Raw genomic sequence first — 22,808 nt, 5'->3', positions numbered from 1 at the left:
GCGGTATCACCAAAAATGTACTGTATATCATGCTATTTTGAAAAAGATTTTCTTTGTTTTCTTTATTTGGCTTCTCACTTTAGGGGTCGCCACAGCGATGCCTCAATCTTTTCCTATTCCTTGTGTCCTCTTCTGTTACACCAACTGTTCTCATGTCCTCAATCAAATGGTTCATCGTTCATAAAAATCTAAATATAACAGAAACAGTACAAAGTTAGGTCCTGCATTAGATTGTAGAGTGGTACAGTGTATGTGTAATGCTCAAATGTTGGGTGTAAACGCAGCTCCATATTTCCGTGTTGCGGAAACAGTGGCAATCTCGCCTAAAACTCCCTCACTCATTGTCAGCCACTTTATTGTTGACATGAGGGAAGCCAATCCCGCCTGACATAGGGTGAAAGGAGGGGTCACACCCTGGACAGGTCACTAGTCCATCACAGACCAAGTCTAAATGAGACAAACAACAACCTAAGGTCAATTTAGAGTGTCATGTTTTTGGACAATCGAAATTGAACCCGTAGAACCAGTCACTGATCCAGTGACGCCATGTAGCCCACCGCGCCTAATAATGTTTTGAATTTGGAATGCAGTAACCGTTTAAATGCTTAAATAAATCCCCTCTAAATACAATGAGAATACAATTAAATAAGCTGTTAGAAGAGTTGTCAAAATACCAATGGATTTTGAGGAAACATTTTAATCTTTCAAGAATCAAAACAAAGATTTTGAGATAGGAGTTTCTTCTTAAGAAAGAAGTTAATAATGTGAGGAGAAAACTGCAAAGAAACAACGAGATGCTTAAACTGCATGTTTGAGAGCAGTGGCTGGAAGCACAACTGTGCCAAAAAGCACAGAGCCAATAAAACACAAGTCATTGGTGTCAGAGAAAGGTCTAAGCAAACTGCTCACAAACACAGAGGAGAGCGAAGGAGAGAGACATGAGGCCGTTCTTCTCTTCCTCCATTCCACCATCTGACCATTAATGTGGAGACGTTTTTTGTTTTTTTTTCCCTGAGTCCAAGACTCTAGGGGCTTTTTGCCGAGACTAAACAACACAATATTTTCCAAATATTACAGCTTCATTCTGCACAAATACCAACTTCGTCTATGTTGCTGTCTAATTCCCATTGTCTTGAAATGCATAGTTTGAGGTTTTCTGTAAGCTAAAGGGAAAGGAAAGCCTTAATTTAAGGAAGTTTCCTGAATTTGTTTTTGCAGTTTTTCCTCAACGTTGTTTAGGATTAAGGACAAAGGATGTCACACATTGTTTAGCCCCATGAAGATGTGTGTGTTTATGAGCTACGAATAAAGAAAATGTGATTGATTAAACAGAGATGAGTCATTATATGCTGTGTTCTCTGTGCTCCAAAAAGCTGACAAATACACTGAAATTGAAATGGAAGAGCTGTGACCCTGAGGTAATGATTTGAAATGGGTTGACACAGACATAGATTCAGGTGAAGACATTTGAATGACAGGGGGGAATATGGCGCTTGGCGGCCAACGAGTGAGGGAGTGGTTTCAACTGTCATCTCTGTCAACATGGGGAATAAGAATGGTATAGAGGGAAACTGTATTTGTGGAAGAGAAATGAGTGGGTGGGCCACAATGTGTATACGATAGAGAGGAGACACAGGGGGATGTTTTATATGCTGATGATACGTGATTAAAAAAAACCTCACTGTGCATCATTATAATAAAAATGCTGTATATATTATATGTAATAAGTTTTAGCTGTATTACATAGACGTCAACATATATGTATATATATATATATATATACATATATATATATATATATATATATATATGTATATATATATATATATATATATATATATATATATATATATATATATATATATACATACACACAGTACTGTGCAGAAGTCATAGGCCAGCATTAGATTTGTTGTTTTAGCAATGCTATAACGACAATAGAGGATAATTATTTCTATTTCACTTTACTGGAACACATCCAGTAAATATGTATGCATTATTTTTTGGTTTAAAAAAAAACAAAAAAAAAACATCCTCTACAGGTGTACAATAACACATCTCTGTTAATACTGGAGTGGAACCTTAATTAGTGTTACTTGGTAAATCCTGTGTTTATCATACTATTTCATTTAAAGAAATATCTGCTGTGAAAAATGTCTACTACGCCAGGTTTATTCAAGACAAGCTTTACATGTTGCATGAGTTCAACTCATTGACAGCTCGTTATAAGACCAGCTTTAAATCGCATCACTTCATTCCAAATTCCAATGATCACAGAATTTGACAGACAGAAAAAACAGAGCTGGTGGTGCCTGAAACTTTTACACAGTACTGTGTATATATATTTGTATATGTATATATGTATATATATATATGTACATATATATATATATGTATGTACATATATATACTGTATATATGTATATATACATACATACATACATATAGTCAAATCATGCTTCACTATGCACAGACACAGGTGGAACGGTTCATTCAAAAAATCCGTCCTGTTCGGTATGCTTGTCACAGTTTGACTGCTACAGGTCAGTTGCAAAAATGTCGGAGTTGGAGGATGCCCAAGCAGCAGCATCTCCTGTCTGGGAGCATTTCGGATTTACTGTAACCAATGATGGCAGCGGTAAAAAGTTGACGGACAAAACAGTAACTACATGTAAGCACTGCAACACGTGTTACTAATGCTAGTGGCAGCACTTCAACTGTGCTACTGCATCTGCGGAGACATCACCTTAGTGTGACACTTGACAGCACACAGAAGAGAGAGTTGGGTAATAAAAAGCAACTTCTGCTCCCCGCAGCATTTAAACAGTAAAGCAATGGGTGTGTTTATAGCGAAAAATATTCAGCCTTATGCCGTGGTGGAGGATGCAGGATTTCAGCGTATGATTAAAGTACTTGAGCCGCGGAATAATATTCCATCCCGCCGTCACTTCAGCAACACAGTAATTCCTGAACTTTATAAAGAGACACTAAGACGAATTGTCAAATAATTGTGTGACACAGATTACGTGGCTCTTACTACAGATGGATGGACCTCCAGGGCCACTGAAAGTTTTTCTAACAGTGACTGCACATTACATTTATTCGGAGTAGAAGATTAAATGCTCCGTTTTGCAGACCCACCCATTTTGTGAAAGCCACACAAGTGAGCATCTTTCTGAAGCACTGACACAAGCAGTGACAGAATGGAATGGAAACTAGAATAAATATATAAACGTGTAAATGCAACAATGTCTCTCCTCTTACTGTTTCAAAAACTTTGGATTGTTACAATGATGTGCTTAACCCCTAATCAAGCTGCCTCATCATTTCAGTTTTTGCAAGATTAAGAAGATCTGACAAAAAAAAATCTAATTATTAGGCTATAGATATGATACATGGTATGAGTGTTTTAAAAAAATCTAACAAATGAACATTTACTGAACAACACTTCTGTTTCTACAATTTGGATTTTATGTCCACACTGCAGTGCACTGATATATATTCAGTGAAAATAATGTTCATACACAACATGAAATGAAAACTGAACTTATTCATATTCATTTTTGGATGAAAAAGTTTTTGGTGTTTAAATGTGTAGTAATCAGACAATTTATTAAGCAAATGGCAAATATCTGTACTATCTACTAGTATCGAAATTTTAAGACAATACAGTTGAGCCAGGTAACTTTCTCTCATTGACTTGAGCAGTGCCATCACATGGGGACAATAAAGAAGGGGGTGAAACTAGCAGCGGCTAGCCGCATTGATTATCGTATTACACGAGAAGGGGCGACAACATATTACCAAATCGTTATTTTGACCCTCCCCTACATTGCACAAAACTGAGCTGCTGCCTTTCACTGCTTTGTCATAGTAAATATAGAGCTGAACATTTAGAAGACAACTGTGTCATTTATCAGGGGGGGAAAGAGATGTTATACAAAAAGTGGTCTGAGTGGAGAAGCTTGAAATAAACACAAGTTGTCAGACTCTGAATTAAGCTGTGAACAGCACTAACAGACACTGTCTTACTCTTTTGATGATACCTGAGGTAGGAGAGTGTGGAAAGTGTGATTATTAACATTGACAAAGAGAGGGAAAAAAACACTCTGAGGCTCTCGGGTTGGTCACAAATACTATTGGAGTACAAACCAAAATGTGTCCCTAGCACAGAGTATCAAAAAATTGACAAGATCCCAGAAACTGGACCCATCAGGCCATCACAGGGCCAACATATACAAACAATCAAGCATTCACTGTCACATTAACACCTACGTTCAATGTAAAGTGTTTTAAGACTGTGGGAGGAAGCTGTCATGCCACGCACACACAGGGAGGACATGGAAACTCCATACAGAAAGGCCCTAGGTTGACCCATGATTTGAACCAGGGACATTCTTGCTGTGAGGCAACACTGCTGGCCACTGCTCTGCCGTGTGGTGTGGCCCAGATCTGATGAAAGCATATTCTTCCATCAAACTTTTGAAAGTCATACTTTCATATATTTTAGTCCGTAATTTATTCAGGCAAAGCTGTTACACAGAAGCAGTGGTTACATGAGAAGTTCTTTTGTTGAAATGAAAATAAAGATTTGACAGGAAGCTCTAAACAGACACAATGGAGAGTCTAGCAATGACAGAGGTGAATATTTCCCTTAGAAAGGCTACAGAAAAAGCCAGAAAAAAAAGAAAAAAGAAAGGCTACAGAAGAGAGAGAGTGACATCCCAACATTTTGTGGACTAAACAGCTAATTGATTAAATGAGAAAATAATTGTCAGATTAATCAATTGTGAAAATATATACAGATGTTGGAACTAGGGGTGGGCATTTCTAGCAAAAATGCTAATAATCAATACTCAAATATTGTAAACTGCATTCAAAGACCCTGGTAAGTGTAATCATTTTTGCTGGATCTACAGCGTGTTGAGATTAGAGGAGCAGCTTCAAGATGCATTCAAGAAACCTGGTAAATGGCATCACTCATCACTTTTGCAAACACACACATGCCCGCTGCTGCAGCATTTGTGCTGTTCACCTCATCTTTTCTGTTTCTCTCTGTTACTTTGGTCTTAAATGAAAAATTGAACTGCGTCCATCCCACAAAAGTTCATGTGTCAATGACTCCCACTATTTGAACAATAAAGCTTACTCACACCCTCTGGACTTTGGTGTCTCGCGATGATTTTTAACTCACAGCCTCCCAGTTATTACCCTACATCTCACAAATCAATTGGTATTGTTCAACCACTAGTTGTAATGCTATAGTCTTTCTCTCATACACCATCTCTGTCTAGCTCTCTCTAAAACACACACACACACACTGGTAGCCCTGTGTCCACACAGCGAGTCATGTGCCAAATGTTTAATGAACATTGGCTGGCAGAGTGAGAGCAAACTCTGGCCCTCACTACTGTTAGATGATTAGCTAAAACCCACAGGGATACACACAGACTTACACATACACATGCACAAACACACCATTTTTAATCAATGGCTATATAGAAACAAGACTGTGCATTCAGTGGAGGGCTAATAATGGGCAAAATTCCCACAACACACTGATGAGTACAAGACCTTTTTGTCCATTCCCATCTAATTTTCGCTCTATTCGTCCTTTCTTATATCCATTTCTCTTTTGTCGTCATTGTTGTCTGATTTCTTTTACACATCTTGTTTCTGCCTCGCGATTCCCACATTTTCAAGTTTTCTTTTCATTTTTCGTTTCACTCTTCTTCTGAAAACGACATCTGCCTTCCCACTGCTTTGTCATTATATTATTTTTTTGTGTGTGACAGACAGCCACTACTCAACTGTGACAGCCAAACTAAGAGGCTTTATTCTCCAGCAAAGAGAAAACAAGATCTATTTTGCAGTAAGGACTAAGAGGAAAAATGGGTCTCTCACAGTTTCACAAGGGTACATTTGTTGCTTAACTATCGTCTGAAGAAAGCTAGTGGTTTTCTGATGCTTCTCATATCTGCATGCTACCATGCTTTATTAGCCGCATGCTATTTGTTTACAATGTTCAGAATCCTATTTGGTAGCGAATTATCCAGTGTTGTTGAAACTATCCCCTCAGAAATACAAGTTTCATACTTGTGATCACTTAAGTTGTTCATTTCCTGAGCACCATGGACACATTTTATTGAGATTCATTCAATTGTAGCTACTGTATGTCCCCCTGAGCACGGAACCCAGTCCCCGATAGCTGCTTGTTAATTGGACACTGTATATTGACCTTATGCACTGAGGATAACATAATAATTGTGTAGTTTGGTGCATATAAAACATTATAAAACAAAGCACTGCAAATTACGGAAATTATACCGTAAAAAAATACATTCTACCAGCATGCCCTACATAAAACTGATAGCTCTCGATGTAGTTTTAGTGTCTAGGCTGAATCTGAATATATGAAAAACATAACTATTATATCTTTTAAACTATTTTAGCACTTATGCAGATTCTTTCTTTCTCGCCTCCCGTCTCAGTAAACACAAATCACGTGATGTTTTCTGTTGAAGACAAACCAGAAAGTGAAGTCCTTATGTCTGTGGTGTGGGGACACACATCCGGTGTGAACACACATACTGTATGTGAGCTAGAAGCAGCACAGAGATGCATCCCGTGTGACCCAGGTGTTAAATAAACCTTTGCTGCTTTGTTAACAACTCTCCACAAATACGCAAAAGTGGTTAACACTAAGGACAAAATATCCTCTCATTCTCACTGCTGCCTCAGAATGTATCCACATGGATTATTCAGTGAGTCATTCACTACAGTTTTGTCATTCACCGATTCACTTACACATTATTACAGCAAATCTTTTAGCATTGCTTATTTTGTCACACATCTGTCATACTATTCACACACTGGCGGCACGGCCATCAGGAGCAACTAGTCTTGCCCAGTCACATCGACATAGTGAAGCCAGCGATTGAACCAAAGGCTGCACTGTGGCTCTCTTATAATCGTGAATATTTGTCTTAACTGATTGACAAGTCATTAAATGTTCTTCCCGACAATAAACATCTAACCATACTTCATACTTCACAATAGCGCTCCAGTAGCTGACATCACACAACCAAGGTAACATCCTCTGGCAGGAAACAACGCCGTTTGTATACATATATACTAGACAACACATCAATATGTCAGACAATTTGTCTCTTTGTCGGCTATTTTCATTATATAAGTGAAAATGGGGGATAGATGTTCCAAAACAGTCGGGGTCAGGCTAACAGGGGAACATTTTGCTGGATACTGACAGATCCAGTGAGACAGTGGAGGTGAATCACTACTATGAAATGCGCTTAAATTGAGCAGAAAAAGGAGCAATGGAAACTAACAAGCAATGGATTTTGTGGTTAACGCTTGAAAAAATGCTCAAGTTATGATAACGTGACACTTACCATTCCAGTGACAACAATGTTACAACACATGCACAATGTGGTTTGGCAGAAAGGGCGAGGGTACACCCTGGACAGTTCGCCAGTCCATCGCAGGGCCACATAGACCATCAACTTTCACTCTCACACCTATGGTCAATTAAGAGCACATATGTCAGAGTCAAGGCCCGCAGGCCGGATCCGGCCCGTGAATGAGTTATCTCTGGCCCGCGGGATGATATTTAATTACTATTAAAACCGGCCCGCAGTATTATGTGCCCGCAGCACCATAATACTACAAATCCCAAGATGCACTGCGAGTGCATTGGTGCGCACCGAGTGCCCGCAAGCGGGCACGATCCCGCGTCTTCTCTTCATGAGCAGCAGCACAGTCACAGTGTCCGTGAGCGCTGCTGAGTTTGCGCGTTTCATCCCCGACACAATGCCTGAGCTGCGCACCCAAGTTGCTTGCACGCTGTCTATGTTTGGCAGCACATACCTGTGTGAACAACTGTTTTCATTGATGAAACTAAACAAAACATCACATAGGAGTCGTCTTACTGATGAACACCTGAACTCAATCCTGAGGATTTCCTCAGCTCAGAGCCTAACGCCAAATATTAATGAACTTGTACTCAAGATGAGACACCAAGTATCGAGCTCAACCTCAGACAAGTGAGCAGAAAGGACTTGCACTTGATATTTCTTTGAAGGGAATTATTATTATTTTTTTTAAATTAATTATTAAGTTTGCACTAACCTTTCTAATTTTATTATAAAAGGCAGACATTGGTGAGGATCAGAGCTGCACACTGATTTGTTTTTAATGCATGCTGTTTCATTTTTGCATTTATCTTGCCATTGCGCTTTGAAGGAAAATGACATTTTGCTGTTTACCTGTTAAAAAAAAGAAGAAAAAACGTTATCAATTTGTTACTCAAAGAGCCTTGAGAAAATATTGTAACTGATTTTATTTATGTTTTGCTTAATTTAATTTAATTTAATTTAATTTAATTTAATTTAATTTAATTTAATTTAATTTAATTTAATGATTAATGTTAAGTGCAATATAGGCTGTGTTATTGGTATTGGTTCGATATGTGCAATAATTGCGAGTTTTAATAAACATTGAACCAGCCCGGCCCTCCACTTGTACCATTTTTTTTATTTTGGCCCCCCGTGTATTTGACTTTGACATGACTGATTTAGAGTGTCCAATTTACCTAGTGTTTTTGGACTGTGGGAGGAAACAGAAGAACCCGGAGAAAACCCATGCACCCACGGGGAGAACATGCAAACTCCATGCAGAAAGGCCCTTGGCAAAGGCAAGAGTGTTAACCACTACACAGACCACGTGGCCCCCGATTGCAATCCTATCACAGAAAATGCATTTCATCGCCAAGTGTAAAGAAGGCCTGTGACACAAAGCCAGATTACGTCCATTTGTTTCCCTCCAGGCTCTTGTAAACTTTCAGCGACTCTCTGGTGTGAGATGAAGGGAAGTTAATCAAGAAGTTGAAGATGTCAGTATAGAGCAGGTCTAGAATAATGTCCTCTCCTGCAGTAAAAGCACACCAGTGGCAAAATAAGGATCAGATATATTCAATATGTCACGTTTTGTGATATATTGGTCGATCCCTGTGGGTTTAAAGTGGGCAGTGAACTCTGACAGGTTAAATCCAGCACCAGTCCTGTTCATTTTTGCTGCATCCTAGACTGCATCTTACATGGCTCTACATGAGGCTATATATGCACATGCACAAATACGCACACTTATAAATTGCATTCACTGAAGAAGCTAAAATAACCTTTAAACTAAATATGTATACCAGGGAAACCACGATTAATTAATGTTCCCATCATGCATTACTGTCAGTTACAGACACTTTGATGTGAAGTTATTGTTGAACAGTGCTCTGTGTGGATGATTTCCCTCTGGTTGAAAAATAAAGTAAGAAGGTGCAGCAAACAGCTCTGTGGTTGTGTTATATATAAAGCACATATAAGGAAATGATGAAATACACTGCAAAAATATCTTGAATGACAGCTCTTGATTTCCACTTGTGCTTGACTGTGACTTATTAAAACTGCAGCAAACCTCCCTGGTATTTCAGCACAGGCTTCTAGGGAAGAAACACGGTTAACAAATGGAGAAACAAAAGACTCGAGGTGGTTACCAGCTGGGAAGGACAGATATTGCACCAGATAGATAAGGTGGTAATAAGAAGAGATTAAGCGGTTCGACTCCGCCTGTGTCTGGTAAGTAAACTGTAGCAGCAGGATGCCCTTAGTTATCCAGCTTGAGCAGAGCACTGAGCTACTTGTGTCTTTGATTAATAGATTCATTTTAACCAGTGTTTTCATTAACAACAAAAAGCAGGGGCACAACAGATTTATCACACTTCATACGGCGGCAAAGCCGTAACTTAATTTGCCCTTTCTAATGCCTCCATTACTGACCATTATTTCCTGGCTTTATTTTCTTGTTACTTTTACTTAATTTTAATGTTCCTCGAGCCTCACTTTTGTCTCCAATGCACACACACACACACACACACACACACACACACACTTCAGCTCATTAAAATGTGAAAAAAAAAAAACGCCCTACAAGCTAAGCAATAATGACGAAGAATGATGAAGTTAAAGGGAAAGAAAGAAAACAAAGAAATGTTTCAGTGCAGGAGTTGAGTTGTGTGCATAAAACTACAATGGCATAGATACTGACATACATATACTATTGCTGCAGTCTTTTCAGTGACAAAGAATATAGAACAGTGCTTCTCACAGCACTTTGCCAAACGAATCGCATTTCTCCTGAGAGTTTAACACTTGAGAGTGGCTGTGAAGTAATAAGTGGTGTGACTGAGTAATTATAAAGTGTCTTACGGACTAAAAAAAAGGAAATGAGGTAAACATTTACCCATTAAAATTAGATAAAAATAAAAGGAACTGACCTAGATAAACAGATAAACATGTTCTCTGTGGCATACAAATGATATATGCTCCTTGGATAGATGCTGATATGTGAGGCGCTGTATGTTATTGTGAGACTCTGTGCATGCATACTGTACTTCTGTGGGATCATGCAACAAGATGGCAAAATCACAAAAACTCCAGTGCTGTTTGTGTTGTTGTGCAAGACAATATTGTTTCTTTTGGTATCTTGAAATCTTTGAAAATCTGTACATCATATCTTGTTTTCTTATGTTGTATTAAGAGTGAAAGGTTTTTGCAGAGGGGGATTTTGGCCGTCTCTTTTTATCACTCTATAAATCAGAATATACTGTCAACAGGCATAAAAAGAAAAATTAAATTGTGCCATGTTTTTAAGACTACACTGTTTCATAAATCAGACTATGAATGATTTATAAATAATCTTCCTTGTTAAGAAAAAAAACCCAACTCAGATTTAAACTGAAGTAAAAGTGGAAAGATTGTTGGAGGCAAGTGAAAGACGAAATCTTTGGTGTATTATATGTTTCAAAGAAATAGTAATTAAATAATTTACATGCAAACGGAGAAATTCACTCACTCATTTTCTACTGCTTTACATAGGGCAAAAGGCAGGGTCCACTCTGGACAGGTCGCCGGTCCATCACAGGGCGACATATAGAGACAAACAACCATTCACTGTCACACCAAATAGAGAAATTGTTGATGTAAAATAACAATATGCACTCAACTTTTAACATTTTCTCGACGCAAAACTGAGAGTTCACTAACATCTTGTGACAACAGTGCAGTAAAATGAGCACCAGAGACTACAAAGCAATTATATGGTGTTGCTTCCAGTAGACTATTCATAGATAGAGGTTAACAAGATAAATTGAGGCTACTAAGACATAGTATGTTCTTCATGAGCTATAGAAGAATGCACAATCAACCTTGACAAGTGTTCTTTTCCAAGAAACTCAGGAGGATCTTCAACAAACACCACGTCCCAGTACACTTCAAACCTGGCAACACTTTAGGACACAAACTCTGGTTTATCCTAAGGACAAAATCCCCCAGACACAAACAGAGCAATGTGGTCTATGCAGTGAGGAGTGTCCTGACCCTCTACATTGGTGAAACCAAAAAACCTCAGCATAAACACATGTCACAGCACAGAAGAGCCAGCTCATCTGGACAGGACTGTCCACCTACATCTGAAGGACAAGTGACACTCTTTTGAGGATGAGAATGTTCACATTCTGGCCAGGGTAGACAGATGGCTTGAAAGAGGAGTGTAGGAAGCCATCTATGTTAACCTGGTTTAAGTAGCGTTTCCACTAAAAATAGTACCTGGTACCAGGTACTATTTTTAGTACCTGCTCCGGCGAGGTTCCAAAAGCGAGTAGGTACTATGCGATGATTGGTCAGACTGCCGGGCTCTGACCAATCACAGGAAGAGACGTTACACACAACTCAAGCGGAACAGCACTGAACTGTAGATTAGTTAAAACTCCTTAACAACCCTAAAAACGTGGGTTAATCTCCAACAACTACCAGGGAAATCTCTATATTTAACAGAAGAGTCTGGTGCATTTAGGGACAGTACCGCCGATCGCGAGCGGCATTGCAGACCCTGCCGTTGTAGTATGTGGAGTAGGAGCCTGTTGTCCGTAGACGTGTGGACAGATATCAAGCCGAACAGTGCCAAATTGTAGATCAGTTAAAACTACTTAACAATCAAAAAACCCCCTGACGACCCGTTCACACACTGTCTCAGGTTAATCCAACAACTGAAACTAGGAGGGCTGAACGATCTGCATTCTCAGAGGTTCAACCTCAGAGGTTAAATACTTGGTTCTTCCCATGAGTTAGTCAGAAATGAAGAAGATTATGACATGGATGACTGAGAACCTACCTGTCACACTTAGTAAGACTTAGTTAGGGTTTCAGGATTAGAGCTAGGTTCACGGAAGACAAAATATCACGATGACCAAACTAATTATTATTTCTTCTCTCTTGCTTAAAGTTACTCGCTCTTTGTTCTACTTGGAATCTCACGTCAACAGCGGAGAGAGAGACGGTATCCTAACTACTGCAAGTAAATACGGCTTTCAATGACCCATGTCTATTTATGGCAATTTTAAAGGGTCTTGTTAAAAGAAACATCACAAACTTTCAAGGATTTCAAGGACCAGTGGGAATCCTGTCCTAGTTATTGAAAAGGTAAACTTGAATTGTATTTAGCGATTCTTTGCGTGATTATAAAGCTAGTCACCTTTGATTGAGTTAAGGAAACAAAAATCATGCTTATTACATGTACTTTTTTTTTTTATATATTTACTTAAACTTCTTAGCACACAACAGAATGAAACATTTGTTTTTCTTCCTCAAAATGCAGTTGAAAGCCTTTCATGGTTCAGGTAACTTACTGCCATTTACCCCTGAGTGAGCCTCGCTTTGGTGGCGAAGAGAAAAATGACACCAACCCTGCCTTTACTCTTTTCTATCTGACAAAACAGCCTAACAAATTAGCGATCGCGAGGCAAAGCCCTTTCAAATACAACTGTAATTAAGCAGCGAGATCTCATCATAAACTAACAATGGAGTATGAATTATTAAGGAAGGGGAAAAAAAAAACAAGTAAATTGTCGTCTCTAAATGCCATGTCAAGGGTTTGTAAATGATAGATAATTAGGTATGTTGCATCCTTGCAAATCTTCGCGTAATCAAAGCAGCTCAGTTACTGTGAATCCATGACTGTAGTAGAAAGAGTACAAAGGAAAAGAAGCCTGTATGAATGGTGAAATAGGCCACCTGTGAAATTTGTTTTTCTGTGAATTTGATATTTAGACGGGGCTCGGGGCTACCTGACATCGTGCTTCCGTCATTAGTTTTGCACAAATAGACTCCAGTAGACATGGGCAGAGATTAGGGATGGTTCATACCTCCTTTCCATGTCCTGCACCAATATCACAACCTTGAGGGGCTGTCCACAGGAAGATGAGTCTAGAGCAGTGGTTCTCAAAATTTTAATACCAAGTACCACCTGAGAACATATTGAGCTCTCAAAGTAACACCATTATCACTAATGTTAAAATACAGTGGTGTAAATAGGCCGAGCAAAGTCAGCTAGACTTTTCACAGGAGGCACTTTTATTCCCAATAAGATCATTTACCCTCTCATTAGCTTCCTTTTCCTCACATATACTTCACACACTGGTAGAGTGAAATTAGATTAAGAGGGCGTGAGAGATAAGGTGACTCTAATTATTATTATTATTTAAGGTTTTTTGTATTTGTTAAATTCACATAGCCTGGTACAGTAGAACAGTATATTCTACTATAAGAGTACCACCAGAGAAAGCTTGCGGTACACACGTACCACAGTTTGAGAACCATGGGTCTATGTGAGCCCCCTAAGGGTTTTTTTTTTTTTTAAATTTTTTATCGTATCTCTGTTTTATCCTCAAGGAAGTGGACAATCTCAAAACGGCTCCCTTGTGTTTTAATGAAGAAAGGCAATACGCTACTTTGGGAAACGATGATGTCATGACCCCACCTGTCATAGGCTTTCTTCATTCTGTCTCTGTTCCTGTGATTGTTTACAATATAACGTATACTTAATATAAATAATAAAAATAGGTTTGTACACAGCGCAGTATGTGCGCGCTAGACGGCTTCTTCTGTGGTTTTGGGGTAGCAGTAGACATAACCAGCCATAATGACAACCAATATTAAGAGCCTCTGGCATCCTCTGAGCCATCTGTTAATTTGATGAGGTACGTTCACATGCCTGGCGTTATATGTGGGAGTGCAGCTACACTTGGGGTCACTAAATGGCAAATTCCAGTCTGCCATTTAGTGATATATTTACTACCTAGACATAACCAGCCATTTCAATAAACATAAAGCTTCAAGTATGCAACAAATATTCTGCTCTCATAAATAACAAACAGGTCTTAAAATGCTGTTGCTGCTCTTTATTTACATTGACCTATGATAAGTGAAGCATTTACGTGAGATTGGACCGGATTTTAGCTTTTTCTTTTTCTGATACATTGAGTGTCATGGTGGCTCATGCCTATCTAAGATGAAGCAGAGTATCTTGAGTATAGGCGCCTGAAAAGAAAGCTTGTACATGAAACAGAAGGCTGCTATCAACAGTCTGATACCTTGACGGTTTTTGTGAGACTTTTCCTACTTGCTTCAGCTTTTGTGCTACCATATGGTACCATCTCCATGACAACCATGTTGGCCCTGGGTTTGGAAAGCTGGTGATCCAGTGAGCTTTGTACTTATAAATGGAGGTGGAAGAGAGGAGAGAGGCGTTGATTGATAAGCAAAGCTGCCTACCTCAGGCTCTACTTGGCTCTGACAGGGACAAAACAGCAGTCTGCTGCGCCTGCCACTGACATTTGTTATAAATCATTGGCAATTTCATCAGTCGGGAGAGAGACAGAGAAAGCCAGGTGGGGGTGGGGGGGGAAGAGTGACAAAAAAAAGAGAAATAGACACCTGTCTCTTAACATTGTTTACTCCATTCGTTTTTACTTTGAGCTCAGCGTCCCTATCTCTTCGCCTTTTCACTTTCGGTCTTGTTCCACCTGCTGGCTGCTGCGTAATACAGAGCCATATTGCAAAGCACGAGTTCAGAACATTTGTAATCAAGAGAACTGGGCTGTGACTCACCTTGAAGTGCACACGTCACCCAAAAATTGAATCAAAGACCACTTCACTCTAATCCAGTGGGATTTGAGATACCTCTTATATTCTTACTGCTGTAACAAAGCAATAAATAAGGACAACTCTGTGTGTAATTTGACCCTTTTTGATATTGTGGTAACAGGAAAACTGGTCCGGGTTGAGAAAACTGTGAACCTGTATCAGCAGAGAAAAAAGAAATGCAGGAGTGGCTTAGGGACAACGATGTTAGTGTCTGGAGTGACAGCCCAGTGTCTTGACCTTGAGCCATTTGAACTTCGTAGATAGAGCTGAAAATAACAGCCCTTTTTCCGCAAAAGTGTTACAACTCAGTTTAGTTCAGAATCATGTGCAATTATTTCGATTGTCAAGTTGTATAAAGATATCACAATAACTGATCTGTATTGTTCAACTTCAATTCTGGGCAATAGGAAAGGAATGGGAAAGATACAACTGGTCCATGTTTAAATATACCATATAGTATGACAGAGACAATTTGTGGTTTGTTTGTTATTTTACAATAATCTGCACACAGCATTTTATAACAGAAGAGGATTAGGGCCTCATGTGAATATTCTTTGGAAAACAAAATTAAAAAACTATATACTAGAAAAAAAAAAAAAAAGCTAGACTCTGGTTTATGTTGTTTACAAAAACAAAATCACATGTGGCCCTAATCCTTGTCCGTAGTTTCTACTGTGTTATGTCTTTGGTTTTATGATCAGAAATAATTGCACTAAAGATGGTGGAAACACACCTAAAGGTCCCAATCCAACCTGGCAGAGTCTACAGGGAAGAATGTTCTTCTTAAACCTTGTGACAGAGTTAAGTTCCTCTGATGTCCTGTTTACTCATGTTTACATATCTTTGTTTGGATATTCAAAGTAAATCATTTAAGCCTAGTGAAATGGATGTCAACTCCTTTAAAACTCCTTTACCCCCTTTCATCATCGAAGTACGAATCTCTCAGTCGCGAGAAGTGGGACAAAACAGAAGGTAATGACTTACATCTTATCTGACATCATAAGATCCAAACCAGTCAGAGCCATTGTGAACTGTCAATGTGTGAAGCTGAATTTGCACATGAAACGCGCAGCAGTTTAACATTAAATGTTTCATTATTTGATTCTGCTGCACTGCCAGGAGAAGATCAGAGAGGTTTTTTTTTCCTCGAATCTATTTTGGTACTCATCATTTTCTCCTCTCTAACACCTGAGACAGATAATTATCCATTAAAAATGAGGAAATACTACATTTTTGTAATTTTTCCCAAGCAAGACTTGTTTTTATGTGACAAAGCAGAATGACAAGCTGGAAGGCCAACAATCCAAGTACTTAGTTAAATCAGTTAGTACTTCTCTTACTGACTTTGAAGTCGAACCCTTCACGGTGCACAATATTCAGACTCCAACACACCCATAGTTCTTGGTACGTTTCTTAATGTGGCTATTTTTCACAGGCACTCATGGACTTCTCTTTGCATGTTTCATGAAATGATAACGGATCATCTTTTAGGTCTGCCCGTCTCTCTCATGTACCGTGGCGTCACGTAATCACTCACCTCCCTGATAAATCATGTCCCTCTGCTGAAGCCCATGCAGCGTCTATTGTCAGAGCTCTGGCTCGGCTTGCTGGAGAGGCTGATGGATGATTTACAGGGAAGCCAGCCTCAGCTCTCTCAGACCTTCCTAGGTGGATAAGTCTTGTTCATTAACCCTCTCACACTTCTGAGCTCATGCAGGCTAGCCAGTGTTGCCACTTTGTCTATGTCTATGTGGGAATAGGAGAGCAATAAGAACAGATGTTATCCAAGGGCTACTTTAAGTGTGTGTGTGTGTGTGTGCTCTAAGCCAGGTTATCTTCCTCTTGAGTTCATGAAAGAGCTCCCTGTGCTTTAATCCTTCTTTTAAACAAACAAGGTGGTACGCTTACCAAAAGACCTGCAACTGCTATCTTGAAATTAAACGATCTCATCACCAAACCCAAACTATAAAAAATTTGAGATACGACTAGAAATGTATGCTGACCAGAGATTTGTGTTCATATCTTTGTGTGACGCCTATGTGGACAACTGCACTCAGTGAAATACATTGAGAGGGCTTCTCTTCTCTTAGTCTGACACTGTAATTACTACTGAAACTAGCCAGGCTAATTATCTACCCATTTAGAAAGATAATCAGGTTTGAACACAAATTTAGACTAGCCACACTTTTTATTATGGCCTGAAAACCGACACAATAATAATCTGCTGAGCATGGTAATTTTGTTTTCCATTTAATCAAAACTTATAGTAAGATATATAGCATCCGTTATTCACTGCCTTTGTTTGGGGAGTTTATAAACCGCAAATTATTCATTATATTCCGTCAATCCACTAATGCTGAATTTATTAAATAAACTATTAATTTGAGGGCAATAAATATGGCTTGTTTGTTACAAAATGTGTTTAGTGTGCCCTATAATTTTTACTTCATTAGTAACACCCAGTGGAAATTAAGTAGAACAAAAAGACTATTTGTCACAGAAACCTTGAAATCAAAACAGGGTGGAACCTGAAGCAAGTTCAGGTTGTTTGCCTGACCTAGATTGTGAGATCATTCTGCTGTGATTTGCTTTTGGATTTAGTTTTATACAATGGTAAATTAAGCATTGAAAAAAGGAGAAATGACCTTAGCTCCAAGAGCAAGTAGAAGCACACACGGTAAAACACAAGACTGCCAGGAAAAGACATGAGGGTCTTTTTGAAGACACTCTTGACAAATTGTGAACAGACTGTGAGATGGGTACAGCACTTTTACAAAGTACTCAACTCCTCGGGGGCAGATGATGCTGCTAACCCTCCACAGCAGAGGAAGTCCTTGACACTGACACCCATCTCCAGAGACAGAGGTCATATATGCCATTAAAGTCATGAGAGGTTGGAACAGTGATGCCATAGATCAGTGTTTCCCATAATTTTTAAAGTGAGGATCCACTTTTTAAAGACGGCAAACTACCGTGACCCAAATCACAATATAAAATGTGGTATTTGCACATAATATAGCGACTGATTTCCTGCCACATTGTTGGGGAGATTTAGGTTACCAAGACTTTGGGATCAGTGATGGAATCTCTGGAGTCAGTGATGAGTTATGTTGGAAGACTTTACTAAAGACAGTTCAGCTCAGGAGAACAGAGACAATGCCAGACATGAACTGCAGGTCACCATCTCAGATTCTGACCAGCAACTTGCCAGGGTTGATACAAGCAGTCACACCAATCCTTGAGTGCACTGGGTCGAGATGCCCAGTGCCCCCATCTCTCGGTTTGTTGGTGGTGAAATACTCCCGTCGGTTTCTATGGAGCCAACCATGACATCAGAACATCAGAACATTTACAGAACATCAGGCCTTCTGTATGAAACTAAGTGTGTGACTTTGTAACTTATAGTTGGTTATATGAATGTACAAGTAGCTAAACTGAGAGAGGAGGCCGAAGATTTGAATTTTCCAAGTGATGTTTGGTAAATAAGCTAAATAAAATGTAAAATAATCAAGTTTGTCAGGTAAAGACTGGAACAAGGGCCTTCCTGGAAAAATACTATCCTTTCAGTAAGGGGTGCAACGGATCACAAAACTCACGCTTCGGATCGTGTCACAGATCGGATCTTTTTTTGGATCAAAAACAACACAAAAAGGCTCAGATAGCAAGGCAAATATACAGTGGTATGCAAAAGTTTGGGCACCCCTGTACATTTTCATGATTTTCCTTTATAAATCATTGCTTGTTTGGATAAGAAATTAGTTAAATATATCATATAGGAGACAAACACAGTGATATTTGAGAAGTGACAAAGTTTATATGATTACAGAAAGTGTGCAAGAATTATTTAAACAAAATTAGGCATGTACATAAATTTAGGCACCCTTGTCATTTTATTGATTTCAATACCTTTAGCACTAATTATTGGAACTCAAAATTGGTTTGGTAACCTCAGTGACCCTTGACCTCCATACATAGGTGAATCCAATCATGAGAAAGGGTATTTAAGGAGGCCAATTGTAAGTGTTTCTCATCTTTGCATCTTCTCTGAAGAGTGGCAACATGGGAGCCTCAAAACAACTCTCAAATGATGTTCAACATCATGGTTTAGGGGAAGGCTACAGAAAGCTATCTCAGAGATTTAAGCTCTCAGTTTCAACTGTAAGGAACATTGTGAGGAATTGGAAGACCACAGGCACAGTTCTAGTTAAGGCCCGAAGTGGCAGACCAAGAAAAAAAAATCATATTCAGATAAGCAGGGCAAAGGATGGTGACAACAGTCACAGTCAACCCTCAGACCAGCTCCAAGATTCCAGATTCTGGAGAACAATGTCCAGGAATCAGTGACAAAGTTGAAGTTGCGCCGGGGCTGGATCTTTACAACGACCCTAAACACTGCTCAAATCTACTAAGGCATTCATGCAGAGGAACAAATACAACGTTCTGGAATGGCCATCTCAGTCCCCAGATGTGTGATTTAAAGCGGGCTGTCCATGGTCGGAAACCATCAAACCTGACTGAACTGGAGATGTTTTGTAAAGAAGAATGGTCCAAAATACCTTCCGCCAGAATCCAGACTCTAATTAGAAGCTACAGGAAGCATTTAGAGGCTGTTATTTCTGCAAAAGGAGGATGCACAAAATATTGAGTTAATTCTTCTTTTGTGGTGCCTAAATTTATGCACATGCCTAATTTTGTTTAAATAATTCTTGCAATACTTTCTGTAAATCATATAAACTCAATAATCACTGTGTTTGTCTTCTATATGATATATTTAACTGAAATTTCCTAGCCAAACAACAAATGATTTATAAAGGAAAATCATTTTTTAAACATCATTATGGATGCTAAATTTATCACATGTGCAAAGCACCCTATCTGTGGCCCCAGTCCAGCTTCATTTACTGCATTATCTGTGGTGACCGGGATGTTGCTTTTGGGCCTCTCTAACTTCCACTTTGCTACTGCTCCTGTCAGTACCTGCGCCAGATTTGTGCCGGTGTGACTCTCATAGAGGGGCGTGTCTGCAGCACTAGACTCCTCATCTCCCACTCCACTGTGATGAAGTCACGTCACATAGTTTTCCGTGGCTCTGGAGGTCCACCCGTCTGTGGTGGGGGCGAGGATGCCTCCGATAATTCCTCGACAATTTGTTTCTTTTCTTTTGCATAAATGTCTGGTACGATCTTCATAGTGAAGTGGGTGCGCGAGGGTATTTCGTACCATGGTTCAAGCACAAAACTGACAGACTGAACAACATGAATACTTTTAAATATTAAATATTAAATATTAACGTGGCCTGCATCCATGAGCTTTGCTCAGCAGATGACAACACTCACATTACATTATTTTACAGTGACAATGGAGGACAAACAAATGTATCTTTTCTCCTCGTGTGTGATGGCAAAGTAATGAACAAATCTGTGGACCCAGCTGAAAAGAAGAAAAGAAACCGATACCATCGTGGTGGTAAATTATGACAGCTGGCTTAAAGGAGATGGGTCTAATATGGAGCCAGACAGCAGGCAGCAGACGACGGGTCATCACCAAAGCCTCATGTCCAACCAGGGATGGAGAGGATAAGGGAAAGAAAATCTTGTTTTAACAGCAACAGTATAAAAATGTCACAAACGCTCAAACAAAATCAATGCCAAATTTATGGCGAGTCCACTTTACAACCTCTGGGTCAGCCATGAAACAGTCAAGCTAGCAGTGTTGCACAAGAGATAATCAAATATGAAGTAGACAAAAAAATGATTTTGGCATATGCAGTATTTGATCTCAAGACAAAGTGAATGCCTTTATGCTGCTTTAAATGCATAAAACGTTTCCCTGAATTGTAATTTTACATCTAACCTGTCCTCTCAGTTGTTGATGTAAAGTCAACGCTCTATCCATTAATGGAGATTCAAAGTAATGCAAGCAGATATCTTATAGCCAGAAATGCAGAAGAGAACTTGAAAAAAGGCTGACTATAAAAGCACTGAGTGACCAATGGCAGGCTTTTTAAATAATCTATTTGTTCATGCCCTTTGCCAGCTAGCAGCCATTTCCTTTGCCTCTCCTCAGCCCTGTATCTACTTTATTGTAATGCTAAGTAGTGAGTTTTGACATTCAGAGGGGCCCTGCCAAAGGACAAGCCAGTGGACGCAGTAGAGAAAAGAGGGTCTTAATGGGTTCAACTGGAATGGAAAGCATTCGGTAGTCTCCAAAGGCTGGAGGAGAGGGAAATGTCAAGTATGGCTATTATAGAGAAAGGAGCCGCTCCAGGAATTTTCGCCTGAACAATAATAATAATAATAATAATGATGATAATAAAAAAAAAAAGTCTTGAACAAAGGACACACACCAGCTACCTCTCCACATATTAATGCACTTACTGCGGTAATCACACTCATACGTTCTAGACTAATGTGACACGTTCATAAGCACATGTGAAACAAATGCATAAATAGCTACGTTACGGCAGTACGCAGGCCATTTAATCACAATACTGCAACGTGCTCCTTGTAGTTACACATGAACACTCACGTGGGTTTCATAATACAAAATGTTGATAATGAAAATCCATGTCAACTGTTTATAATCAGTGTTGTCGATTATGTTAACGTGCCATTGCCGCTTTAGTCAAGATGAACTGATGCTAATAATAGAGACAGTTTGACTCGCCCTTGAGACATCCATGAGAAGAGTATACTCGCGAAATAGATAAGGTCAAACTCCCATTTTCTCGATGGCATCAAACATCACATGCTTGTCATAACAACTGCAGAAAGTCTCCCAGTGAGTGCTACTATGAAGGATCACTTGAGTTTGCTTGCTAATTTGCACCCTCGAGGATGCTAATCAAAGCTAACTTCAGACCAAAGAAGCTCTTTAGCCCAGAGGGCAGAGACACATACAGTGCATGGCCCTGTGCCTCAAGGCTGAGCCTCTACAAGGGGATAAGCGCGTAAAAGGCTGAAGGGAACGCATGTGGCTGTACAATCAAATGTGTAAATGAATGTGTGCATGTGCATGAAGGGGAGGCATAACAGCTGATCAGCTTAGACTGAATCCCACTCTCCAAGGGGAGTCTAGCATCACACAGATCCTGCTGCCTAAAGGCTGGACTTACAGCTCGGTCGGCATGGAAACTCTTGTTGCTGCACTTAGAGCTTCTGGATCAGTGTGGAGACGTGTAGCAGGTGGAGTGAGTCCCTCTTCTCTCTGCCGCAAGAAAGATGCGGCAGAGAGATGAGGCAGTTTGGGAGAATGGGATCATTTCAGATCACTACAGACTAAAGTGGTTCTGGGAATTGTCCACAACAGGTGCATTGGTGTTCTTATTTCTGTATGAGTACCAGAGAAAGAGAGTAGGCTGGGGATTGTTTGTCTACAGATTGCTTATTGCTGGAGGATGAGTGGGATTTTAAAATCACACATTATCACCCTTCATCACTCCTACCTAAATTGCCCTTTTTATTTCAGAGTCAGGACAGCTGGACGTCAACCATAGCAACACACGCAAACATGAGAAGATGTGGCTCTTTCTGCCTCGGCCCAAAGAAAGGCCAGTCACAAATTTTACTTTCTGCTGAGAAGACACACAAATGACTGAATTACCTACATGTTTGACTAGATGGAAGCAGATATATGAGACGACTGGGGGTTGGGGTGGTGGTTTTTGCTGTGCCAAAGGTATTATCACAGAGACAGAACTTGAGTACCTCCCTTTGTAGAGGGCATAGATATAAAGGGGAGATAGCACTTAGTTCCCTC

General features: G+C 39.6%; 1 protein-coding gene across 3 annotated transcripts in view; it reads right to left on the bottom strand.

Moving 5' to 3' along the window:
• Positions 1–22,808, bottom strand: part of LOC122772492 (protein diaphanous homolog 3-like) — a 217,830-nt gene that overhangs the window by 32,923 nt on the left and 162,099 nt on the right. The gene's annotated exons all lie outside the window — the stretch shown is intronic.

Source organism: Solea senegalensis, linkage group LG7, assembly GCF_019176455.1.
Source record: "Solea senegalensis isolate Sse05_10M linkage group LG7, IFAPA_SoseM_1, whole genome shotgun sequence".
Lineage (NCBI taxonomy): Eukaryota > Metazoa > Chordata > Actinopteri > Pleuronectiformes > Soleidae > Solea > Solea senegalensis.
The sequence above is the reverse complement of the archived record's forward strand: the minus strand, read 5'-3'. Positions and strand labels throughout refer to the sequence as shown.